This window comes from Theobroma cacao, chromosome 10 (assembly GCF_053813885.1).
Source record: "Theobroma cacao isolate CCN51 chromosome 10, ASM5381388v1, whole genome shotgun sequence".
NCBI lineage: Eukaryota > Viridiplantae > Streptophyta > Magnoliopsida > Malvales > Malvaceae > Theobroma > Theobroma cacao.
In genome coordinates, this window is record NC_142648.1 from 21,549,991 (window position 1) to 21,577,698 (window position 27,708).

The 27,708-nt window shown below is 35.4% G+C and overlaps 2 long non-coding RNA genes across 3 annotated transcripts in view; one reads left to right on the forward strand and one right to left on the reverse strand.

Moving 5' to 3' along the window:
* Positions 1–7,487, reverse strand: part of LOC148760418 (uncharacterized) — a 63,502-nt gene extending 56,015 nt beyond the window's left edge. Inside the window, exons 1-3 of one of the 2 annotated variants that reach the window (XR_016028801.1) lie at positions 7,361–7,487; positions 6,645–6,724; positions 6,191–6,262 (exon numbers count right to left, since the gene is read on the reverse strand). This is a non-coding gene — a long non-coding RNA (uncharacterized LOC148760418). Of the gene's footprint in view, positions 1–6,190; positions 6,263–6,644; positions 6,725–7,360 lie in introns of those variants that run through there. The other variant, XR_016028800.1, reaches the window with a different exon arrangement.
* Positions 7,488–10,672: 3,185 nt separating this feature from the next.
* LOC148760421 (uncharacterized) lies at positions 10,673–11,501 on the forward strand. The gene is made up of 2 exons (XR_016028774.1): positions 10,673–11,145; positions 11,250–11,501. It is a non-coding gene; the product is annotated as an uncharacterized LOC148760421 (long non-coding RNA).
* Positions 11,502–27,708: the final 16,207 nt, after the last annotated feature.

Here is a 27,708-nt window from a genome sequence, read left to right on the forward strand (position 1 = left end):
ATGATTAGGTATACATAAGTAAGTATGATATGTGATCCAAATTAGTATAATTGAGGTGAACTTATGGTTCAAATTTAATAATGGTGATAAAGGCATGCTTAGTGTCTCGATATAAGAGATCATAATTGTGAAAACTATTACTGATTCAGTTCCAAAGGATAATAATTGCCATAAATAAAGCATTTAATTGAACTGAAGGTGAACGAGGTGAATAAGTTGAATGTCCCTATAGAAGGAACAAGGAGTAGGATCATAGAGGGAGATTGATAACGCAACATCAACGGGAATTCAGGGACGAATTCTATTTAAGTGGGGGAGATTGAAATACCCCATACTTTGATATGGTGATAAATAAAGTTGATCGAATGCAAATTGAGGTCAATTAAAATGTTTAGAAGTGATAAAAGACGAAAGGAGTAGTTTAGGATAAAATATTTCGCAAGTGAGAAAATAATAATAATTTTATCGGAGGAGAATTTGTGAGATAAAAGGCGATTTGGAAGTCAAGTGAGGCATAATAAGGTATTTTGGGTACCAAGGAGACAAGATAAAATTTTTAGAATAAAATAATATTTTATTAATAAAATAATATTAAAATATTAATATTTAGCCGGATGTCGAAGTCAATCAAGAAGAAGGATCATATGGTTGATCCAAGTGGGGGAGAAGATGACAAGTCCGACTCTATAAAAATATTTATCATGACATACATGTGATAGATAGCATGTTTGCATGCTAGGAGAGTCCTGAAAAATTTACAAAAGTCGGTATTGTACCTAGAGGTACAATAAAGCTGATTTAAGCCTCGAACTAGATCAAATAGAGAATTTATGATGAAATTAAGAATTTTAAAGTCCCAGAATGGTTTAATATGGTGATTCGGAGTTCGAGGATCAATTTGGAGTCAAACTAGAATTTTCGCTATCTAGGGGTAAAATGGTCATTTGTCACCTGGGGACAAAATGGAAATTTTAGAAAAGATTTTTTTTGGCCCCATTTGACTTATTCGAGTATAATTTGACTTATTGGAGTAAGATTTGAGGTTAAGAAGTGAAAAATTTTAATTTCGGTATAATTTGGAGTGAAAGGGTAAAATGGTAATTTTGCCACCTCAAGGGCAAAATTGTAATTTTCCACCACCAAGACATTTTTCCAGCACATGGTCTTCCTTTATCCTCATTTTCACCATTGACTAATTGTGTGGTGGAGATAAAAAGGATTAAAATTTTAAAATTTTAAAAATAGACCAATAAGAAAATGACATATGTCATACCTTTATTATTTTATTGTTTCTTATTAAAAAGGCGTAAAATCAGCCCATTTTCTTCATATGGCTGGCCAAGAAAGGAAGAGAGAGAAAGAGAGGAAGAACAAAGGGAAAAACAAGAAAACCTAGGTGAAAAATTCAAAGAAAAAGTGAAGAAATCAAGGAAACAAGCTAGGTAAGTTAGAATTTCTTTAGTTCTCCTTGATACCTAGCTTACCCATGCTTTTGTTCTTGATTTCCATGGTTGAATATTGAGTTATTATGATGAATTCAATTCTGAAAAATGGGTTAGGAGAGCGAAAGTTGTTAGATTAATTTGATTTTAAATTATGTTAGTGTTTTAAGTTAGTTTAGCATATTTAGGAACAAAACAACAAGAAAAGAATTTATTTTCCTCCATTACCATTATTGGCCAAATTTTTTAGGGGAATATTGGCTGATGATCTTGATGTTTATTTGAGGAATTATGATGAATAATGATGAATTATGACTCTAGAAAAATAATGGAAATTTTCGGAGCAAAAATACGAATTTTTACCCATTAGGGGTATTTTCGTAATTTGCTATCGGGACTGATAATTTGCACCACACTGAGGGACATTAAGTCAATTTGGGTGCAATTGAGGTATAGAAACTGAAAAAAATTAATTTGGAGTTTAAACGGACGCGTATATCGATTTAATTGGGTAATAGGCTGAATTATCTTAGCACCGCATTTAAGCGGTAGTCGAATAAGTTGTATATCATATCATGCATATATACTGAGCCTGAATTGATTTTATAATGGTCAAGTATTGATGTGGTGAATTATGTATTGTACATTGTGGATAGGTGGTGAGCAAAGTACACTAGTAAAAGTACAGAAATTGTGCTTGAAGACTGGGATTAGGTATACATCGACTCCTAGAACTGTGAGTAGACAACTTATCATCTTAAATATCTAGAGTTATTATACTTGTTTGATGCTTTTATTGAATGGTGAGTTAAATTATAAAATATTATGTTTTCCAATTAAAATGTTTTTAATAAAAATGAGATTTATACTGATTTTAAAATCAAATATTATTTTGGGAAAATTGAGTATATGGAGACTGTGTTGAAATTTATGATTTTATATGTTATTGAAATTGGGGCTTATGACACTATGGTAGCATGATGGCTAAATTTTTGGGATTGACATGAAATATATGAATAGTTTTGGATTGATCTCGGTAGACTGAATTACATTTTATTCGCCATATTATGCTACTGGAATTTTTATAGGTCTGGTGGTATATTAAACAGTCACTGCAGTGGTGGGAGTTTTCGTGGACTGCCTATGAGAGGAGCACGGTAACTCAATTATATATTTACCTCCAGGGAGAGATGTTGGGTGAAGTATCTCCTAAGGTATGATTTGAGTGCACCTCACGTTCTGGCCACCACGTGAGAGTGAGACTCAACCAACGCCAAGGAACGGCTGTGTTTTAGATGTGAAAACATGTTTATGGGTATGGGTCATTGAACAGCCTTGGCGGTCTCAGTGGGATACCTTGACGAAGGTACCTGCGAGAATGATTCTGGTAGGGGCCAAGTTTAAGAAATTCATAAGCCAGGAAATTTTGATGAAAGGAAATTATTTGGTATAGATTGAAACGAATTTTGTGTTATGAACATTATTGAGATATAACGTTTTTATATTGTCTCCATCTACTCGACTTTAGATGCTTTTGATGGTAATTGTTTACTCACTGAGATTTTATAATCTCACCACCCTCATTTCCTCACATTTCAGGCTCAGGGAATTCCATAGTTAGCTGACTTTGAGAAGGACCTTCATTTGGACTCGAATCGGTAAAAGCTGTAGGTTTCCAGCTTCCGATGCATTTTAGATAGATGTGGGCCCACGTGTCACTGTAAACGAAATTTCATACTTTAATTATCTTTATTACTATATGAATAAATTTATTTTACTCTTACGCTACAAAAGTTATTTTAAGAATACTTTGAAAATATTGTGTTTTAAGAAAATAGAATATTGTATTTAATATTTTTATTATATTCAAATAGCTATAAATTTACTTTAAACGAATGTTTTAGACTTCAAAATTTAATTTAAATAATGAAATATGTGTTTCCACTTACATATTACATTTTTATGGATTTCGAAATTTTAAAAAAATGACGAAAATGCCCCTGTGAGCTAGAAAATAATATTTTATTATTTTAAGTTGGAAACAACTTATGATTTCTTGAAATACGAGATTTAATAATTGTCGCTCACCGGGGAGATGCGAAAGCTGATACGAGAGCCTTGCGAGGTTTCGATCGACATTCGGGGTGAAGAATGTTTGTCAAGGCTTCGCGGCGATTGTCACGGGCTCGATGGGGAGTTCGGGTTGTGACATATATCATGAGTTCCATAAGTATAGGTACCTTCTATTTTCTTGTCATACACACTAAGCCAAATTAATACTTTCATCTCATGTAATCTTTTGACGTTTATCAACATTCATAAAATTCCACCTCAAAACATCATTTCCATACAGTGTAATAAATTCAAAATACATATACCACTCCACACATAAGTTGCCTACTATCTACAACTTTTCTCAAATTTATTGTCATCCCTATCCAATTATCTTCTTTGTCTTATACTCCAATAATTTTATTGACTTTCGATATAATTAACTACGAAAACAGCCCAGCTTTCTCCTCACTTTATTCTCGCAATCCTTACTGAATCAAAATTTTATATTCCCCATATTCCATAATTTAACTTCATTGGGTTATATTTGGCCCAACTGTTGCCTCATAGTGTCATAACATCACTGAATAATCCCTTTCATGCTTAAATTATAATCATTAACGTAATCACATTATCCATTCCGAATGTCATTTATAACCTTATTGCTTCCTTTTATAATTTTCCTCAATAATTATATCACCAATTTATCTCTGCTATACTAAAAGATTCACATACATATCCAATTATTTAAACTGCTATTTTACATTCCGTTCGAGTCATACAAAATAAAAGCCACTCCTAACTCCTTTACACAGGTAACTACTACATTTTCCTTTAAACGACACTTGCCTAGATTTATGACAATACAACTTCAACTAAAGTATTAAACATCTTTAGGTTCCTCATTGTCCTGATCCAGGCACATTAATGGATCCTCTTCCTCCTGAGATTTTCTCTTTTGTTCTTCAATCCAGGCTTGTTGTTTTCTCCTAATTTCCTCGGCACTCACCGGTGCAGCATTTCTTCCACATCTAGGAGGAAAATGGCGTACAACGTTCACCCCCTTCTTGAGACAAATATCTCCCCTTGCAATTGCCTTCCTCGTATGTTCTCTATGGTACTCTTCGGATTGTTTCAAAAGGAAATCTATTTCAGTTTTCAAAATAGTAGAGCTACTCTTACTTTCAAAATTCTGGCTACTCTCAAAGCTTTCCTTATTATGAACCCATTCAGCTAAGTTTCGATGAATTCTATTATTAGGAATTCGGGATGGACCACCTTCCGAATCACCTGTATCAGGGTGCCATTTGCTTCTAGTCGTAGAATCTAGAGATCCCTCGCTATCACTATGAGAGGTATCGAGACTACCACCTCTTCTAAACATGGTGTGTATGTCACCAGTGCACCTCAAAACCTATATGCAATCAAATAGTAATTGTTTAATTATTTATGCATCTCAAAAGTAGGTAGATTTCTATATGTAGATGCATATATTCTATTCTATCTAACCTAACTTAACTTAACTTAACTTATCTTAACTTAACTGGACTTAAGGCCACACAGTGTCAGTGTGGATTTCTTAAAACAACCTTAAAATAAAAAACCTTAAAATCCAAAGCTTTAAAATCAAAATATTTGATCTTTAAACCATGCTCTGATACCAATCTAAATTGTCACGACCCGGAACTCCCCATCGAGCCCGTGACAACCGCCGCGAAGCCTCGACAAACATTCTTCACCCCGAATGTCGATCGAAACCTCACAAGGCTCTAGTATCAACTTTCGCACTTCCCCGGTGAGCAATAGTTATCAAATAATCAAAATACGAAAGATTACAAATCATTTCCAAATCATAACACAACATTTTTTTTGCTCATAGGGGCATTTTCGTCATTTTTGTCGAAAACCTCGAAACTTGCTAAAAATGTAGTAGGTAAGCCGAAAATATATATTTAATGATTTAAAAAAAATTAAGTATCTAAAACGTTCATTTGAAGTGAAAATTTGACCATTTGAATATAATAAAAATATTCAATAAAATAAACTATTTTCTTGTAAAATAATTTTCATAAAACTATCGGTACATAATTCTTATAGCGTAAAAGATAATTATATTCATATATACTATAAAGCAAATAACCAAAGCATAAAATTTCTTTTACAGTGACACGTGGGCTCACATCTATCCAAAATGCATCAGAAGCTGGAAACTTACAGCTTTTACCGATTCGAGTCCAAATGAAAGTCCTTGTCAAAGTCAGCTAACTATGGAATTCCCCGAGCCTGAAATGTGAGAAAATGAGGGTGGTGAGATTATAAAATCCCAGTGAGTAAACAGATACCATCTAAACTATCTAAAGTCGAGTAAATGGAGACAATTAAAATAAATCATCATACTGTAATTTCATTACCTTTCAACTCATTTCAACCAAATAAAATCAATCCATAAAAATCAAGTAATCAACTTGGCTTATAAATTTCTTAAAACTCTAGCTCATGCCAAAACTCATACTCGGTGATACCTTGCGCAAGGCATCTAACCGAGTCCACCAAGGCTGTTAAAATTTTGTATACACAAAAATATATTTTAGTTTAAGAAAAATACAGTCGTTCCTTGGCATTAGCTGAGTTCCCCTTCACGTGGTGATTTGGCGTGAAGTGAACCCTAAGCTTTACCCTAGAAGATACCCTACGCGCCTCTCCGTTCAAGGTAATAATATAATGGAGTTTACCGTGCCCCTCTAATAGGCTGGTCCACGAAACCCCCTCTGTAGTAAATAATTAATATAGAATCCACTAATCAATAAAATTCATTCTAGCATGACATGGCAATTTATCGCAACCTAGCCTCTCAAGGCTGAATATACAATATAAATAATTCTAACACCAAAATCAGTTTAGCCATTCATGCTCATTTATTGTCATAAGCCATTCAATTCAAAACCATAAATTTGCAACACAAACTAGCAGTCTCCAATTACTCTATTTTCAAAATCAATATTCGATTTTCTAGAAAATTTATAAAATCATTTTATAAAATTACAATTTCTCTTAAAACATAGCAATTTACCATTTAAACTCATTTTCCATAAAATCACACAGTTGTATAAAACTACTCTAGATAATTAAGACGATAATAAGTTCACTCACTGTTCTAGGAGTCGATGTACTCCTAATCCCAGTCTCCAAGCACAATCTCTGTACTTTTACCAGTGTACTTTGCTCACCACCTATCCACAATGTACAATACATAATTCACCACATCAATACTTGACCATTATAAAATCAATTCAGGCTTGGTATATACGCATGATATGATATACAACTTATCCGACTACCGCTTAAATGCGGTGTTGACCTAATTCGGCCTATTATCTCCAATTTAACTCCAAATCAATTCTTCTCACTTTCTACACTCCAATTATAACTAAATTACCTCCATGACTGTGAATGAGATTCAATTTATCAGTCTCGGTAGCAAATTCTGAAAATACCCTTAGTGGGTAAAAATCGTATTTTTGCTCCGAAAATTTCCATTATTTTTCTAGGCTCATAATTCATCATTTCTTAACCAATTCTCCTAAAATGAAAATCAAATTTATCCTCACTCAACACATGATAAATTCGGCCATTAATGATTATGGGAGAAAATAAATTCTTTTCTTGTTGTTTTGTTTCTAAATATGCTAAACTAACTTAAAACACTAACATAACTTAAAATCAAATTAATCTAACAAGTTTCTCTCTCCTAACCCATTTTTTCAGAATTGAATTCATCATAATAACTCAATATTCAACCATGGAAATCAAGAACAAAAGCATGGGTCAGCTAGGTATCAAGGAGAACTAAAGAAATTCTAACTTACCTAGCTTGTTTCCTTGATTTCTTCACTTTTTCTTTAAATTTTCCACCTAGGTTTTCTTGTTTTTCCCTTTGTTCTTCCTCTCTTTCTCTCTCTTCCTTGCTTGGCCGGCCATATGAAGAAAATGGGCTGATTTTATTCCTTTTTAATAAGAAACAATAAAATAATAAAGGTATGACACATGTCATTTTCTTATTAGTCCATTTTTAAAATTTTAAAATTTTAATCCTTTTTATCTCCACCACACAATTAGTCAATGGTCAAAAAGAGGATAAAGGAAGACCATGTGCTGGAAAAATGTCATGGTGGTGGAAAATTACAATTTTGCCCCTGGGGTGGTAAAATTATCATTTTACCCTTTTACTCTAAATTATACCGAAATTAAACTTTTTCACTTCTAAACCTCAAATCTTACTCCAATAAGTCAAATGGGGCCAAAAACATCTTTTCTAAAATTCTCATTTTGTCCTCAGGTTGCAAATGACCATTTTGCCCCTAGATAGTGAAAATTTCGGTTTGACTCCAAATTGATCCTCGAACTCCGAATCACCATATTAAACCATTCTGAGACTTTAAAATTCTTAATTTCATCATAAATTCTCTATTTGATCTAGTTCGAGGCTTAAATCAACTTTATTGTACCTCTAGGTACAATACCGACTTTTGTAAATTTTTTGGGACTCTCATAGCATGCAAACATGCTATCCATCACATGTATGTCATGATAAATATTTGTATAGAGTCGGACTTGTCATCTTCTTCCCCACTTGAATCAACCATATGATCCTTCTTCTTGATTGACTTCGACATCGGGCTAAATATTAATATTTTAATATTATTTTATTAATAAAATATTATTTTATTTTAAAAATTTTATCTTGTCTCCTTGGTACCCAAAATACCTTATTATGTCTCACTTGACTTCCAAATCGCCTTTTATCTCACAAATTCTCCTCCGATAAAATTATTATTATTTTATTATTATTTTCTCACTTACGAAATATTTTATCTTAAACTACTCCTTTCGTCTTTTATCACTTCTAAACATTTTAATTGACCTCAATTTGCATTCGATCAACTTTATTTATCACCATATCAAAGTATGGGGTATTTCAATTATACCTAAATTATTCTATCATTTGGTACAATCAATATGTTACAATATGTTATTGAGTATATTTTATTATAGTGTTTGTTTCGAAGGTAATATTTTTGAAAATATCTAAAACTTTCTAAGACCCTTGAACTTAAGTTTTGTACATTTTAATTTTCTTTTAAATTTTGGATCGTAAAAAAAATTTAAAAATATTTCAAATTTTTATTTTTTAATTAAAAAGCCTTTTTTATGTTTTAAAAAGTAAATTAAAATTTTATTTTTTAGTTAAATTAAATCTAATTTTTAATTAACCAAAATTTAATTTAATTTTCAATTAAATTAAATTATCTAAATTTTAGAAATTTTAATTTTCTCTATTTTATTGAATTCATTTTTAAAACATTAGAAAATTTAAAACATTAAATTTAATATTTTAATATTTAAAAATTTTAAGAAAAATTTAACAAATAGAACTCTACCACGTTTAAGGGCAAAATTGTCGTTACATTGTTGGGAAAGGGGCAAAATTGTCTAAGAAAATTTAAGATAAGGGCAAAATGGTTCAAAAATTTGAGCTGAGATTACCGTGACTGATTACTCTCAACTAAGCACTTGCCATGGTAATAGTGTCATTATCGTATAATAAAGTAAAATTACAAAATTACTAAATGAACAACATATTGAACGCAATAATATTTTTAAATTACAACTAGATACATGGTAAAATACCATTTAACTATTTAATAGACAATATTAATAATTTTACAAGGAGGAAGTCATGAAATGTTTAGGTTCCAAAATTAAGTCCCAAAACATGTGGATGTGATTCAACTATAAGTTAATTAGATTTTGCTTAGTTATATATTGGTTTGTTGGTTGATTTGTTCGTTAAATATTTTATCAATCTTTTATATTGAATGTAATAGTTATATCATGGACTTAAAGAGTTATCTATTGTTGTTATGATTTCCATTTGAACATGTAATTTTATTTTTAATAAAGAACTCTTTTACTATTAATTTGTTTGACTTTATTTAACTCTAATGATCAAATTCACTAATTCAACTTTGGCCATTATATTTTAAAATGTTATGTGAGTTTATATTTTAAAAGGATAATATTTCAAAAACTTTGAATTTAGAACTGCAGGAGAAAAATTGTATCAAATTAAAAGATATCACATGTCCTTCGAAATTAGTAAATTAAAGAATTTCTTAAGAACAAATTATGTATCGCCACCATTTAAACTAATTATATTATTAATTAGAAAATAACTAATTTTTCGATTAATTATTTCAAAAACACATAGCCGAACTAGTGTTAATTATACCCAACCAAACCAAAAAGATATTAAAATTCACCCATGAGTACATGTTAAAAAATTGTGAAATAATACTCCGAGCAAAGTGATTCCAGGATTTGATTATAGACGTTTTATGAGCCTATTGATCTCCAAAAACTTGTTATGAGAAATTATTACAAAAATGAACAATAACCACACTTTGGGCAGTATAGAAAAATAAACTTAGCAATGGACCAAGAGTGATGATTTTCTAGAGAGGGGAGAGCTTGGTTTTCACCTTAATTGTTTTGAACTAAAAGTGTAATTTTTGTCAAAGATCTTAGGACCTTTTTTTTTAATAATTTTTTTTATCAGGTAATTTCCTAAATTAATTTAGAACTCCAAGCATATAATTATCATGTAATTATTTTTAATTTACCAAAATAAAAGAATAAAGCATACTCATATCTAAACAGGGTGATTGTCATGAGTGTTATCTCCCAGAATCCAATAGAAAAAGTCACTTTGTAAAGTTCTTGAAATCTATGCTGTACATAAAACCTTGAACAAAATGCTATACTCAGAACATGGGAAAACACAAATCAACACTATTCTAATAATTCTATATATGGGGTTCTTTTTTCTTGTTTGAAAGATATTTAATTTAGCTTAAAGACCATTCAATGTACTGACAAGTGCCCTCAAGATTACAGTACTCTACCCTGCTTTGCACCGCTTGTTCGCGCTTATGTTTCCAATTTGTTTGTTTCTCTTTCTTTCATAAACCAAAGAAAGAAAGCTGGAAACTTCCTCCTACACCATAATGTAGGCCAACCTTGACTTAAAGGTTCTTGCCTAACCAATGGGCTAGCACTCAGTCGTCACGAGGGTCGGATGGGATGGTGCCTATATAATGAAGTAGCGTATTTGCACTTTCATGAATCATTATTTGAGCACGATATTGTCTACTCTAGCCATCAACAAATGGATGCCAATCCTTGCCTACTAGTTTTCATGTTGGTCCTCGGCCTCGGCCTCGGCCTCGTACTTTCACATACCACTCATGTAGTTGAGGCTAACGAGGCTGTTTCTGCTCCTTCCTCTGCTGACGCTAATGTTCCTTCCTTCGATTTCCCGTATAAGTTTAAGGCTGTGTCCAAAAGGCTGAAATCTAACCCATTTCTACCAACTCCGTCTTTTCCTAAATATTACGTTCACGCCTGGATACCACCTAAGTTCCCATGGAAACCACCTAAGTTCCCATGGAAACCACCTAGGTACCCCCAGAAACCACCTAGGTCCCCCCAGAAACCACCTAGGCGAAAGAAGTACTGGAACAAGAGTCCACCTCCTCCACCGCCACGCTTGTAACCACCATCGCAACCACCGGTGAAACATTAGCCAGCTTCTGTAAGTTCATAAAATATAATAGAAACTATATATTTTCAAACTTAATTTTATGTGCCTAATAGCTATTCCTTCACTATTATTTCTGTTTCTTGGATGAAGAACAGAGATGGAAAGTCCTTGGCTACACAATTCTGCTTGAATAAAATTGAGTCTCTGCTCCAAGATTTTATCAGATTTGTTTCTCGCATGTCTTTCCTGAGAAGCGAATTTCTTCGCGCAAGCTCCTTGGAAGATGATAGCTGCTACCAGAGCAGAAGATTTGATTTCCTGGCTCCTTCAGTCCACTATTCCTGATATTGTCTTTCTTTCGGTTTCTTTTTCCAATGAAATGCTGGAGTTTCCTGTGTTTTTTGTTCTGGCTGTGCTTTCAATTTTGTGTACAACTGTTACAGATTAATGCAATATGTGGGACTTAAACTTTATTCTTAAAAAAAAAAAAAAACAAAAGCACAGACACACGCAACAAATGAGCTTATTAACTAGTTATATAACAAAGATTAAACTTGTAGAGTCAAATCGTGCTTCATAGCAAACATTTTCCTTTCTGGTGTGACACATTCCGCCCTTGCTGCAATTGCTTAATTATACTAGTGCTTGATAATCTACTGAAAACCAACACCTTGCCAAACTAAGTTTTTGTTGATAGTTCTTTGAAGAGATCATATGATATGTTCTTAAAAAGATCTCCCTTAATATCTCATAATTCAACCACAAAGTATTCTCCAAGTCTTTTTTGAAGAAGAAAATGACTTGCCGAAAGAAAAAAAAAAGTAATTAAACTAATAGGTTTTGAATATTTGGGATGTCCTTAATTTGTTTCCTTTATCAGAATAGTAGACAAAATATAAGCCATAGCATAGAAAATGAAAAAGAAGTGTGACATAGAGGCAAAGCATAAAATCGGGAAGAGAAGACAAAGCAAAAACGAGTAAGGAGGTTGGCTGGCTCGGGGTCGGCTGGAGCCAAATCTGGCCAAAGCCCAATATGGGGGAAGGGGGAGGGGTAATTGGTAAAGGCAAAGGGCAAAGGCAAGTTGATTTGAACCCCATAACCCAAACAAGGAGCACAGAAATCTAGGGGTAAAGCTCAGATGCTTCTAGGGATCTGTGCGAAGAAAAAGAACAGTTTGTGTGTGTGTTTTAGTGTATCTTGAAAGCCCCGGAGCCGCCGAGAGTCAAAAATCGGTGACGATGCACAAGCCAACAAACTCCTTAGGCCCGACCCTTTCTGACAATAGAAAAGACTAAGAGGTATGGGCCTCTGCCTCTGCCCCCACCATTTAACCCCTCCACCTCTTTTTATTATAAAAAAAAAATATTTATTATACTTTGAAATATATTGATTCTGAGATAATATTTTTTAATTTAATAATAATTTATAAATATTATACAGTAATAATACATCAAATATAAAAATTTTAATTACAACAAACTTGTTCGTTTCGATAATTGATATTTTGACTTCAAATATTAAAAAGGGTCTAATCTTGAAATAGAGAATTTTTTATTTTTAAAAAGTTGGATAATTTATTTATCCCTAATTTTATATACAAAAATGGTCACGTATATTCCCATATTTAAAGAGCGAAACCATGTGGCGTAAGAGTTTATATGGATGGGAGACGGGAAAACGAGACTCCGAGTCCAGACGAAATTGGAAAAAGAAGAGGTGGTTTGGGGAAGAAGGGAAACTGTTGGGTGGATCCAAAAGCCAATACTCTACTGTCATGGTTCAAATTTTCATTTTTCTTTTATTTTTTTTCTATTTCTGGATTGTAATGTTTTATTTTTGATGTGACATAAGACGTCTGTTCTTCGTGGGTACTTTGTAAAGTTTTTTGAAATCTACATTGTACATAAAATCTTGAACAAAATGCTACACTCACAATATGAAAAAACACAAATTAACACTATTCTAATAATTCTATATATGGGTTTTTTGTTCTTGTTTGACAGTACTGACAAGTGCTGACAAGAACTTTGAATTTAATTTAATTTAGCCTAAAGACCATTCAATGTACTGACAAGTGCCGTGTGGACCATTCAATTTTTTTCTGACCGGTTGTAGGATCTACGGTGATCGATAAGTATCGTGTGGCAAATACTCTTAGAATGAGATTCTTCTCAGCACACATAAGGTGACTTATTGCAGACTCTTGGGCAGAATTCATTTCCATCCTTTGTTTACTCTGTCATATGTAGCTGTAGTTGGTCGTTGGTTGACTTAAAATAATGCAGCCCCATGTCTCACGCAGATTTCTGTACCTAATGCTAGGTTATGTTGGATATTTTTGGATCCTTGCTAATGCTGAGTTATGTTAGATATTTTTTATCCTAAGCCTTGTATCACTATATAAAAAAACACCAAAAAAGGAAAAGATCAAAGTAGAAATGATAATTTACAAATGGAAATAAATAATTTAATTTATTAAATGTTTAAAACTTTTAAAATGTTAAAGCACAATACCTTTCAAAGACATACTTCCATGGATAATGGACATGTCAATCGGCCTTAACCTCATAAGATAATTGAATTGGTAAATACTCCGTGGAGTCAAAAAATATCAAAACCTTACAATCACAATAAAAAAGTGAGGCTTCTTGACATACTCTAATATGAAAAACTTGACATATTCTATGTAGTAAAGACATGATAATCATTTATTGGTCTTTTAGACCAACATTTATAACTTTACCCTTGCTTTGTCCTTGGCTTATTCAAGGTAGAATTTCTATCGAATCTCCCTCCAGAATGCTTCCCAAGTGTGAATGATCACTCCCCCGAGCTTGTCATTACATTTTCACCTCAATCACAGCAAAATTGCATACACTAGGTACATTACGACAATGTAGGTGCACAAAACATTCTCCATGATCCCCATGGCTTGAAAATAATGTTCTAAACTCCTCAAGAAATTATCGATCTCCTTAGCCTCGCTTTGGTTTCGAAATTACTCAGATTTGGGCCCTTTCAATGGAGCCCTCATCTAGTTAAGAGACACACCACCCCCTCTGGTTTCCTTAAGGGCAACAAGCTCATCCTTGAGCTCACATGCCTCATTCCTCAACCTTTCAACTAGTTCCTCCAACACGGCCTCCCACTAGTTCAACATGTCTACCAACTCATTAAAGGCCAACTACACCTCACCTCGAAGCTCGTCCTCTTTAGATCCCAACTTCTCAATGTTGGCCTCGACCTTTTCAAACTTGTCCCTCATTTCTCTCAAAAAACCTCCACATTGGACATCAAATTGTCTAAAGAAGATAGCATGTATCGCAGACTAGACTTGTTTCAGTTGGCTACGCCCTGAGTCTCTCTTATCTTCTGAATGGGTGTGGACTAGTTAACTTTTGAAGTCATTTCTCTCTTTCGCCGATCGACTTGCTCTTATACCACCAACCGCATATTGAAACTTTAACTCAACTCCGTGTGCCCTTTAACTTTGAAATACGTCTCTCATTGGGTTCAAGTCAACCTCAAAACCAATAAAACTAATAAGAACACAAAAGTTTTTGAAGCAACACAAAAGTAGCAAAATTAAGAGAATAATAAGTTGAGAGAAATGAGTTTTTATTCTCAAATTTGGTGTAGTTTAGTAATGAACATAATGGGTATTTATAGGCATGGCTAATCTCTTTATCTAACTTATTTACAATTCAAATTTAAAATAAATAGTTGAGACATTCTTAATGAAATATTCACACTATCTACATTCAAATTTGAAGTATATCTTATCTATATTTTATTTTGAAATACATCCACTTATCTAAACTTTCAAAAGAGTGTGCACACATTACTATCCTCATTGCACAAATTGGTTGGATCTCCCATCTATTGGGCTACTTGGTTGGCCTGCTTATACTATTGGCTTGTCTAAACTGTTAGTCTACCTAAGCTATTGGCCTATTTGAGCTACTGGCTTGCTTGGTTGCTGAAGGTCAAGTCGTAACCAATTTAGTGTTGTTGGGGGCCAAATTCGACCTTCCATTTATTATCAAAGACCATGGCTGACAAGTGAAGAAGAAAAAGAAGAAAGAAAAAGAAAAAAAAAATTGTAAAATCTTTATTGTTATTTCTTTTATATTAAAATTTAAATCAAAATTATAATATTATAAATTAATATTTCTATAAGAAAATAAATAAAAATAAAAAAAGTAAAAGATAAAAAGTCGTACATGATTTGGCGGAGTGAAGAAATTTTGAAATTTGTGACAATTTTAGACCTTTCGTTTTGCTTTTATCTCCTAAATTTTTAGTTAAAATATTGTAATTTAGAATAGTTTGTGCCTTTTGAAAAAAAAAAATTATAATCAAATAAAAATGGAGAAATTGATTTTCTTTTATTATTCTATTTCTTTTTCTGACAATTCATTTTTCCATTCTTTAGTTTTTCCTTTTTAAGATATTAAACAACTTATAATTTACAACAATTTGAAAAAAAAAATTATTGAATATAAAATTTTAACAAATTTAATTTTTATTTTTTAAAAAAATTACAACTACTAGCATAAAAAATAAGATACTAGTGTGTGTGTGTATATATACATAGACCTGTCAATATGGGCCAGCCCGACCCTAGCCCTTGTGGGCTGAAAAAATATGGGTCGGGTCGGGCCAGCCCAGTTTTTATATGGGCTGTGAAATCCTCAACCTAGCCCACCCCTTGCTAGCCCATGGGTTGGGTTGGGCCAGCCCATTTCTTTAAAAAAAAAAATTATTTTTATAATTTTAATTAATAAATTTTCTATTAATAAAATTATTTTATGATTTAATTCATAAATTAAAACTATTAATTTGATAAATAAAGATTAAACACATTAAAATATATAAAATAAGTAATATTAGTGGTAATTAAATTATTAATTTTATATAATTAAATATATTAAATTATTAAATTAATTAAATTTATGAATTTCTTAGCCCATAGGGCTGGCCTGCCCCAGCCCACCCCAGCCCACTGATTTGGTGGGCTAGCCCATCTAAGCCCGGTTTAATATGAGCTTAAAATTTCATGGCCCAGGCCACCCCATATTTAATGAAAAATGGGCTGACCCAATGGGCCAGGCCCATTTTGATAGGTATATTTATACATATACATATAATTTATATATGTGTATGTATGTATATGTCTAAAAAACTCTTTTATTTTTAAATTAAGAATGGAGCTGACTTTTTATGTGCTTGGAAAAGATTGGATTTCTTTGGACTTGATTATTAATTTTAGAAGTTATACTCGAACAATAAAATTTTTAAACTCCACAAATAGAATTAAACAATTGTTATATATTCAATTTTTTTTTTGAAAAATATGCTTTTATTGATATTAAAAGGAATAAGCCATAATGTATTGGCTTATTCAAGCACATAAGAAATAGAAAAAAAAGTGATAACCCCATGCTATTTTGGAGAAGCTAGATTTGGGGATGTCTAGCTCCAATAAGAAGCATACAATGTTGTCCACTTTTTGTGTTCGGTGACAATACTAGCTGTCTGGCTTTCCTACTCACATTTCATTCATTACTTGTCTCCTTTGTTAGTAAGAGTCTCCAAGAGACCAACTCTCAAGCAAATAAATGAATGAAATCAAATTCCTTCCACTCTATATATCCAGGTCATAAATTTCAACTTTCCATTTCCACAATGGAGTTCACAATCCAACTTTGAATTTAATCTTACATCCCATTAACTATCTTCTAGCTTGTTACTTCATCACTCAAAATGTCATAGCCCGTTTAAAAAAGTGATCTTACTCATGGGCTCATGTTCAGATCACAAAATATTAGTCACGTATCCTAATCTAATCCCTATATTGTGGCATGTTCGACTTACAAATAGAACTCCTATGTGTGCATACATAATACAGACCGACAGTGGATAAATTCACAAGTTGCTGAATATTTCTGCTTCTGTTTGAGAAAACCTGTAGCAAGTCTCCATGCCTTTAAACTCCTAATTTATCCAAGACATCAGCATCCTTATTAGCTTCATGTAACACGTGTTATCCTCCAATTGTTTACATGTTGTTTTAGACTATCCATGTGTAATAGTCACTTCCTCATTCTCCATGGAGAAAATTGTGAGAAAAAGATCTCGTGAGGAGGTGATTTCAGAAATAATCACCCATATAAAGTTATTTGTTTCTAGCCAAAAATAAGCATGAGTAGACCAAAATGCCTTTAAAAACATCGTTTCAAATAAATGCTCAGCTGTTTGAGTTATCTGCCTTCTGCTAGAAAGAAAATAGAAAAATAAATAAATAAATGCGCTCAACTGTTTGAGCTCGGTCATCTTTCTCTCTCAACTCTCTGAACTGTCTCAACTCTGGCAAGTCTCTGTTGAGCACCATTGTCGTTAGCTCTCTCAGATCTTTGAACTGTATGAGCTCTGTCAACTTTCTGTTGGGCACCATTGTTATCGGGTTGTGGTTTATCTCTCTCTTTCGGCATCTGGCCACATTATCGTAAATTAACAGACCCTATAGCAGAGATGACATCAAGGTACCTGTTATTGGGTTTATTTCTGCAATACACTTAAATTTTTGAAACATTTGGTGTAAATTAGAAGATGGATTAGAAACATTGCCCAGAGTTGTTACACGCCATGCACCTATAACATGTGTTAGCGTTATTTTAGCGTGTCACGACTGTTCCTGACGTGTTGTGGGTTAACTAGTTTTTTGAGTTGTTAGCATGTCACGGCTGTTCCTAGTGTGTAGTGGGTTAATTGGATTTATGCGTTTTTGGTGTGTCACGACTGTTCTTGGGGTGTCATGGGTTAACTGGTTTTTTAGGTTTTGGGCATGTCACGGTTGTTCCTGACGTTTTGTGGGTAAACTGGTTTTTTGGGTTTTTAGCGTGTCACGGCTGTTGGTGTAATGAGTTAGTAATTACAGTGATTGGCATGTCACGACAGTGATGCATGGCGTGTCACGACATTTGACTTGATATGCATTGCGTGTTACAACATTTTACGTTATATGCATGGCGTGTAACAACATGACTGACAAATTTTTGATCACGGCATGTATTGTGTATAATGATTGACAAAATTTTTTTTTTCAAAATTTCAGTGGGGTTCCAATTGTGCGACTTGTGATAAGACATGGTGGTCAGTGGGTGGATGGCATTTACAAGGGTGGTGAGTCACGAATGTGGGGGGTTAGGAGTAATTTGTCATTTGCGGGCTTGATGAAGCTGGTTGAAGATGTTGTTGGGGTAAACTCAGAAATTGACAAGATTGAGTTACATGCATTTATCAGTACACCCGGAGAGCTATCATGGCCAATTATCAAGGATGATGAGGATGTTGCATTAATTCTGCTGGAACAGAGAAATGTTTCGGCTGTGTATGTCAGCATTAAGAGACACCAAACAAATGTTATGTCACATGAAAAAGTTGGACAACATGGTAATTAGCTCAATCAAAATGAGATTAACAATGCTTCACATATACCACAACATTTGGTCCGTAACCCACAACAATGGCAATTGAGGTATGCACAAGAGTTTGTGCAACCCGATAGACAGATGACATTCATAGAACAGTTGGTTGCACAATTCTAATCAGGATGTGCATCAAACCAATTTCTTGCTTTTCTCGAACAAATGCAACGATCGGGTGAAACTGTAGAGTGTGTAATGTCATTGTCAAATGAGAATACGACACTTGAGGACAACAATGTGAGGTTGGAGGGTGACACGACGATGCTGGAGGATAATACTGCATTTGATGAGGGAAATGAGGATTTGTTTGCTGCCGGTGAAGATAGATTTGATGAAACTTCAGATGATGGGCTTGAACAATGGCAAGATGACAGTTCAGACGATGACTGCTTTTATGACAGTGATATTCCAATTTGCAATAATGTTGAAGGCGAAACGGAACTTGTTGGAGGTTTTGATGTAGGAGATGTTCAGTGTGATAACCCCATATACAATAACCCCATCGCTGATGAGAACGAGATTCGTTCCCTTGATACATTGCTCGATGACAGTGATAAAGAAAGAGGAAATGCAGAGATATATCGTACGTGGGTAATTGCAGGTGCAAAAAGGTTCTCCTTCCAAACAATTATCATTGAGGTGTCGACATGTGTCGAAGATCGCTTATACAAAGGAAGAATGTTTTCGTCGAAGGCCAAGTTGAAACGAGCTTTGAACATGTTGGTTATAAAAGAGAAGTTTGTGATAAGTGTAAAAAGGTCATGTAAAGCTCGTTATGAGGTTGGTTGCAAGGACAAGGCATGCAAGTTCAATGTACGTGCAACGAAGTTACCTGATAGAGGAGAATATTGGGAAGTTCAGACATTCCATAAAGTACATATCTGTACCGTTGATGGTTTTGCAAGGGCGGTTTCCAACTACGAGTGTGAAGATGATTGGTGAACTTATGTCACACAAGCTTTGAGCTAATGGAGTAGCATTGAGACCTAAGGACATAATTTGTCATATGAGGGTTCAGTGGGGTTTAGAATGCTTGTATGGTAAGGCTTCGCAAGCGAAGGAATATGCGGAAAGGCTTGTTTTCGGTCCATCGGAGGGGTCATTTCAACTACTACCCTCGTATTTTTATATGTCGAAACAAGAAAATCCTGGCACAATGACTGCAGTGGCTACTGATGAGGCAGAAAGATTCAAATATTGTTTTTGGTCATACGGGGCTTATATTCTGGGGTTTAGGGATTTAATGCGTCCTATGATTACAATTGATGTGACACATCTGGAAGGCAGGTTCAAGGGTGTTTTGTTTGTCACTGTATGCAATGATGCGAATGAGTGCGTATATCCAATTGCGTTTGGCATCGGCCATGTTGAGGACGAAGACTCATGGACGTGGTTTCTTAACAAGCTGCGTGATGTGGTTGGTTATCCTGAAAACACTATGTTCATTTCTGATAAGCATCTTGGCATTAAGAAAGCAATCCAAAATGCATACCCAGAAGTGCACCATGGTTTATGCGGTTACCACTTGAAAAAAACTTTTAAAACAAGTTCAAGCTCAACGACGTTTCTATGATTTTCACCCTTGCTCGAGATTGCTATAAGGTTTCTAATTTCAACAGACATATAAACCAGCTTAAGCATATTCACGCGGGAGCCCACGCTGACCTTATGAGAATAGGGCTTGAGAGATGGGCACATGCATGTTCACCGACAAGGCGATATCAAATGATGACATCCAACATAGCGAAATGTGTTAACTCATGCTTGAAGCATGCAAGACAAATGCCAATCACTGTTTTGATCGAGTTCATCAGAGACATGTTCCAGCGTTGGTTCCATGACCGGTACGAGGAAGCCGTCAAGGTGACCACGCCCCTCAACCCTTGGGTTGCCAGGCAATTGAGCAAATGGTTCAATGATGCACATCGCTTTGTAGTTAAGCCTATGAATCGAGTGGAGTTTGAAGTTAAAGACGAGAAGATTGACGGACTTGTAAACCTGTCCAAGAAGACATGTTCATGTTGTGAGTTCCAAATAGATTTACTGCCATGCAGCCATGCCATTGCAGCAATAAGGTCAGAATATCTTTATTTCTTATTTGAACCGTAATTTACATAGCATTTACATTGTGCTTGAAGATTGAGTTTATTGTATTTTTCAATAAATGCAATCATGAAGCCATTGAATTATGCCTTGATTACTACAAGACAACTATTTTGGTGGAGGCTTATTCGGGATCCATTAGGCCGGTAAGGCATCCTAGTGAGTGGGGCATCCCCCCTCATGTGAAACAAATTATCGTCTTGCCCCCACCTTGGCGAAGCCAAACTGGAAGAGCTAGGTGGAGAAAGATTCCATCAACTAGTGATAGTAGTCGAGCACGAAGATGTTTGCAATGCAAGAGGTACGAGCATAATAGACAGAACTGCCCATCCCCATTTACAGTTCCATCCATAAATTTGGCACCATCTTTAAGTCAATCGGCGCCTCCACGAGTGTGCCAACCCAAAGCATGTTCAAGTTGCAAACAAACCGGTCACACACGCAATAACTGTCTAATACGAAAGACAATGTTTGAAAATGTAGGGTGTGTTGTGGATGAAGACAGCTTGTCCGCCTAACTAAATGTGTAACCCATGTGCAATACCTTTCTCACATACATTCATTCACAATTTCCTGTGGTATTATCATAGTCTTCAGCCCACTGAAATGGGTTTATCTCTTAATATTGGTAGCCATTCCATGCTTGTTGTTCCTTCATAAGATTTGTGTAGCCACTTGTACTTAATGTTGTAATTGTAGTTGAATTGGTTTTGCTTTACGTATTTGTCTGCTCGATCATTCTATGAGCCACTTTTAGTTACGAACTTTGTTGCCAAATATTTCAGGTAGATAAGCCTGTCAAGGTCTCTGTCTGATCAAGATCGTGTTAAAGTACATTCTTACATTGCTTGTAAAAATGTTTCCGATTACAATCTCCATCAAACAAGAGCCTTGACAGGTTTATCTACCTGAAATGTTTGGCAACAAATTTCGTAACTAAAAGTGGCTCATAGAATGATCGAACATACAAATCCGTAAAGCAAAACCAGTTCAACTACAATTACAACATTAAGTACAAGTGGCTACACAAATCTTATGAAGGAACAACAAGCATGGAATGACTACCAATATTAAGAGATAAAGTCCCTATACTGTTACCCCATTTGTCACATTTTATTACCACTTGCATTAAACAATTAATGATTTGATTTAATTCCTCTCTATTTCATTTGATTTAACCGTTTATGTTCTTATAATGAAATTCCTTTCTATTTCATGAGTAATTAAATTTCTCCAATATCGGTTAGTCAACTAAGAGCATTCTGCCTGCAAGTCTTGTGGTGACACGCTGAGTGAATGCAGACTTATGACGTGACACGCTGACTTGTTGCAATCTTGGCGGGTGACATGGCAGTGGCCAATTGTGGTGACACGCTGAGTACAAGCAGACTTATGGCGTGACACGTTGAGTTAATTCAGACTTATGGCATGACACACTAACTTAATGCAAACTTATGGCGTGACACATTGACTTCTTACAGTCTTGGCGTGTGACATGGCAGGGGCCCAATTGTGGTGACACACTGAGTGCATGCAGACTTGGCGTGACATGCCAAATTGTTGCAGTCTTGTTAGTGACTTAGCACAAAATTAATAAAATTAAGGAAAGTTTTAACAAAGTAACACCTGTTATAAGAAAAATCAACTAACCTGATATTTTAATTGTTATTTAGGGGATTCTGGCTCTCAGATGCTTATCCATACTCAATATTAAAACCCACTGTAAGTGGTCGCAGCTGCATTACATCACAAAGACTCTTTAAGAGATGGGGGAGTTCAATACAGTGAAGCCTACGTTCTTCGGGATGCTCCTGGATGTCTATCCACAAGCTTCGTCTATCAAACTTTGACCTTGCTTACATGGTTGGGTTGATTGTAGCCCGATATAGTTTTTCTAGTACCCCAAGGAAAGCATACATGGGTTTGTCAACCCTCTGCATGAAGTCTGGAAACTCTTTTGGTTTCAGGGATCGAGGCATCTCAGTTGGTGCTCTTGTCTTTGCAAAATCAACAGCCATATAGTGAAGAGTTTCCAATTCTAGGTCCATGATTCGAGGTCTCAATCTAGCCTAGAATTGGCAACTCTTCACTTTATGGCTGTTGATTTTGCAAAGACAGGCGCACCGGCTGAGATGCCTCAATCCCTGAAACCAAGGGAGTTTCCAGACTTCATGCAGAGGGTTGACAAACCCATGTATGCTTCCCTTGGGGTACTAGAAAAACTGTACCAGGCTACAATCAACTCAACGGTGTAAGCAAAGTCAAAGTTTGATAGACGAAGCTTGTGGATAGACCTCCAGGAGCATCTTGAACACGTACGCTTCACTGCATGAAATCCCCCATCTCTTGGAAAGGCAAAATGTCAAGATCCTCATACTGTCTGCATTGGATCTGTAAAACATGGCACATATGCACCAGTGAGTTAAGCCATAATGCGCAATAAGGTATACTGAAGAAATAAATAAGAAATAAATGTTGTGACAAGCCATGCATAACAAGCAAAATGTTCGGACACGCCATGCATAACAAGTAAATCAGTTGTGACACGCCATGCATAACAAGTAAAATGTTGTGACACGCCATGCATAACAAGTAAAATGTTGTGACACACCATGCATAACAAGTCAAATGTTGTAACACGCCATGCATATCAAGTAAAACGTTGTGACACGCCATGCATATCAAATAAAACGCTGTGACACGCCATGCATATCAAGTCAAACGTTGTGACACGCCATGCATAACAAGTAAAACGTTCTGACACGTCATGCATAATAAGTCAAATGTTGACACGCCATCCATAACAAGTCAAATGTTGTCACACGCCATGCACATCCAAAGAAATGATGTCTCACTGAGACACCAATAACTAACTATAATAACAATGTCGTGACATGGTAGACACCTAAAACCAGTACAACTACAACGACTTAACCCCAAAAACCATCCATCCAACCAGCAAGAAAACCCAGTCTAAAGTCTAAACATTTGCAAAACAAAACATACAACAAACACAAACATATCAAACAAACCCAGCAAAAAAGTAAAAAATTAACACAAGAATGTTTTCTCCTAAGACTCACTTACCTCTTCACTCATAGTCGACATTGTAGCTGTTGCTGTGGTGTCGTTACGCTTGCAAAAAGCCTTCTCGAACACTCCGATATCGGCAGGAATGAGAAATGAATCACACAGACGTTAAAAATTCTAACAAATAAGTGTTTAAAATGAAAAATGGCCTTAGAATATTCTCATTTATTCGTTTCATTTATAAATTAATTTAGTGGAAGTCCAAACGATTACCACGTTAACTACCGTTTTTTTTTTTTAAATTCAGTGGAAGTCCAAACGGTTACCATGGCTTGTCAGCTGTTCAAGCAATGGTGTGTCACAATCATGCCACGTATTCTAATCGTGGCGTGTCTTAAATTTTGAACCCTGTCGTTTCACAGTCGTGACATGCTGAGTGCAAGCAGATTTATGGCGTGACACGGTTGACTTGATACAGATCGTGGGGTCACACGCGATGGCCCAATTGTTATGACACGCCGAGTGGAAGCAGATTTTTGGTGTCACACACTGAGTATCTGCAAATTTATGGCGTGACACGGCACGGCCTAATTGTTCTAACACGCTGAGTGTTGGTGGATTTACGGCGTGACATGTTGACTTCTTGCAGATTTATGGGGTAACACGCTAAGTGCAAGCAGATGTATGTGGGGACACGCTGACTGGTAGCAGATTTATGGCATCACACACTGACTTTTTGCGACTGTGTATCAAATTAAATATATTGTGTATACAAAAGAAAAAAAATTCTTAGTATAAAATGAATTGTGTATACGCAAAAAAATTAATTGTGTATAAATTTAATTGTATAAAATATATTATGTATATAAAAAATTAATTCTGTATACAATGAATTATATAAAATAAATTGTGTATACAAAAAAAATGTGTATAAAATTAATTGTATAAAAATAATTATGTATACAAAAAATGTACAGACAAGGGTCGATATGTTCAGGGTTCGCTCTCACAACTGTTGGAAAAAATTTCTAGAGCATATTGTCGACGCATTTTTACAATCATATTCTACTTAACTCTGATATGTGCCGATTACAAAATATCGTCCATGTACCCTATCATGAACATACCGCAGCTGACACTATCATTCTGCCGATGCACTTTAGCTTTTGGCAAATGAATATCCAATGGCATCGGCGTCAAATCTCGTCTTTTCAATGGGTGTTGTTGAAAAAATCGGCTTGGTGGCAAATGATCAGCATCATTGTCATCAAGGGTGTCATCTCGCACGAACCCCGTTATCCTTAGCATCAGAAGTTCTTGCGAAGTCCATCACCTTGATCATCCACCTCACCAAGTCGATCTTCGCAACCACCCAATGCCTAACAATGTTGCAAGGTGCGAGGATGAAATCCACATCTTCACATTTTTTGTCGTATGTCGGCCTTTCACCCTCCACGTACCCCTGCAACTCATATGGAATTTGCATTGTGGCTCGAGCATCTTCTGTTGGAAATTCCATGTGTAGCATACAGATGGTGTCCTGTGAAACATGTAAACATTAGCTTACACTTCATGTAATCAAAAACTTAGTATTTATAGAATTGAACAATTTTCAAATAAACTTACGAAGAATGTCGTGTCAACCACGCATGCACTGGTAATGTACAGCTTCGACTTCGGCCCTGTCATCCTCTTGCAAAGTACGCTGAGGCATGCGTTGATATGTTCACTTGTCATTTTCTCATTGAGATCCTCTAAGGTTATGAAAAAGTCAGCCCCTAAGATGCCGATGTTACGCCTGCATATGTAACATAATGAATTTCATAAGTCTTGGTGGATTAATATTTCATTAAAAAACAATATTTGCAATGTTATTTATGAGCTTACCTCGTGGACTCGTCTTTTTTGAAAGCTTCGTAAGCTTCTACGATTATATCTTTCACATCTAGACGACTCACGAAGGGGTCAACGTACGGGCTTGCCATGTTTTTGCTCGCCATTTTCAGCCATGCCAGCTCAGTTGGGTTTGAAATTTCTGCTGCACCATGATAGACAACAGATGACTCTGGTGACGATGACCATGTCTCAACTGCAACAGGAGTGCTCTGATGATAAAGTACCATAGCTCCTGTTGTTGCCTCGACGAATGCATCGATCGGAGGAAAATGCTCTCCTTCAACCATGACTAAGTCAAGGTCCCCCTCCCCTGTAGCAGATGCATCGATAATGGACTCAGGTAGAGGAACATGCTCTCTTTCAGCATCATCTACTTTAAGGGTGACATCCCCTGCCACAGCATCATCGACGACGTCATTGACATGAGTTACATGCTCTTCATTAGTAGCAAGAACATTATCATGAATGTGAACACTAGGTTCATGATGCTGCCCATCATTAGCATTATTGTGCTCCAGACCAGCACCATGAAATGAAGGACCACCTTACAAAATGGGAAAAACCGTTAGTTAGTTCATAAAATGCCATAAACCATAACAAGTAAAATGTTGTGAGACGCCATGCATAACAAGTAAAATATTGTGACATGCCATGCATAACAAGCAAAATGTTGTGACGCACCATGGATAATAAGCAAAATGTTCTAACACGCCATGCATAACAAGTAAAACGTTGTGACACGCCATGGATAACAAGCAAAATGTTCTGACATGCCATGCATAACAAGTTAAACGTTGTGACACGCCATGCATAACAAGTAAATTGTTCTGACACGTCATGCATAACAAGTAAATTATTCTGACACGTCATGCATAACAAGTAAAATGTTGTCACACGCTAACGTTGACACGCCAATAACTAATTATAATACAAATGTTCTGACCCTCTAATCACAAAAAACCACTTAAACCACTACCACTTAACCCCAAAAACCATCAAACCAGCAAGAAAACACAATCTAAACAGTTGCTAAATGTAAACCACCAAAATACAAGCGAAGATAGAATAACGTACTTGTGATTTAAGGCCGTCAAGAATCTAAGCAATGATACGGTCCTCAAGCGTCTGCATTGCTAGAGTCAATGACTGAATTGAAGCCTTCAGCTCCAACATCTCTTTTTCATGTTTGCGCATGATCAGTCGAAAATGGCAGGTAGTGACTGCTCCGTCATTGACTCTTCTCGATTGGGTCAACTGCAATAACATATATAACTGTGTTATTCAATAATCATATATGGAATTGCTCAACATTAACTGTTACAACTTTAATATCCTTACCGGCTGCTCGTTAACAATCTATGGTGGAGCCAGACCGATCGATGCTTGAGGACCTATCGTTGCTTCTGTAAACTGCAATAATAGAAATTACTGTGTTACTCAATAAACTTATGTGGAAATGTAGAACATAAACTGTTAGAATCCATCTTACCGACGGGTCGTTTCCACAGTGCATCTGAGGAGGATCGGTGGGTGGTTCTAGAGTTGCCAGTGCATGGTCCAACTGCAAACACAGATATGTTATTCGATAATCACATATGGAATTGGAGAACACAAAATCGTTAGAACTATCCTTACCGACTGTTCACTGCCTTGACCATGGTCGTCCCCTTCATCCATCAACTTAGGGCCCGACAGCTCATCAACTAAAGCAGCAACAGTACACGTCCGTTTAGTGCCACCAAAGGCTCTTTTCTCCTTCAAGCTTCTTCTTTTTTACCTCGCACCTAACCCCCAATCAGACCGATCCTCCATGTGCCCTACTGGCACGTACTTGTGGCCCTCCGATAACGGGACATCAAGATCCACAAAATACTCCTGGCTAGCTTCATCCGCCATGAGTTCCAATGTCTTCAGTGTCCATAACTACAAATAAATAAATAAAATGTTGTCATTATCGAATAAGGAAAATTATTATACAAGTATAAAGCAAAAATTTGTAGCTGTTCACTCACATGCTCATATGACTCTAAATTTTGAAATGCCGTGTAGAAGTCTTTTGGCTTCTGATTGCAATCCCATTTGCACATTCGTG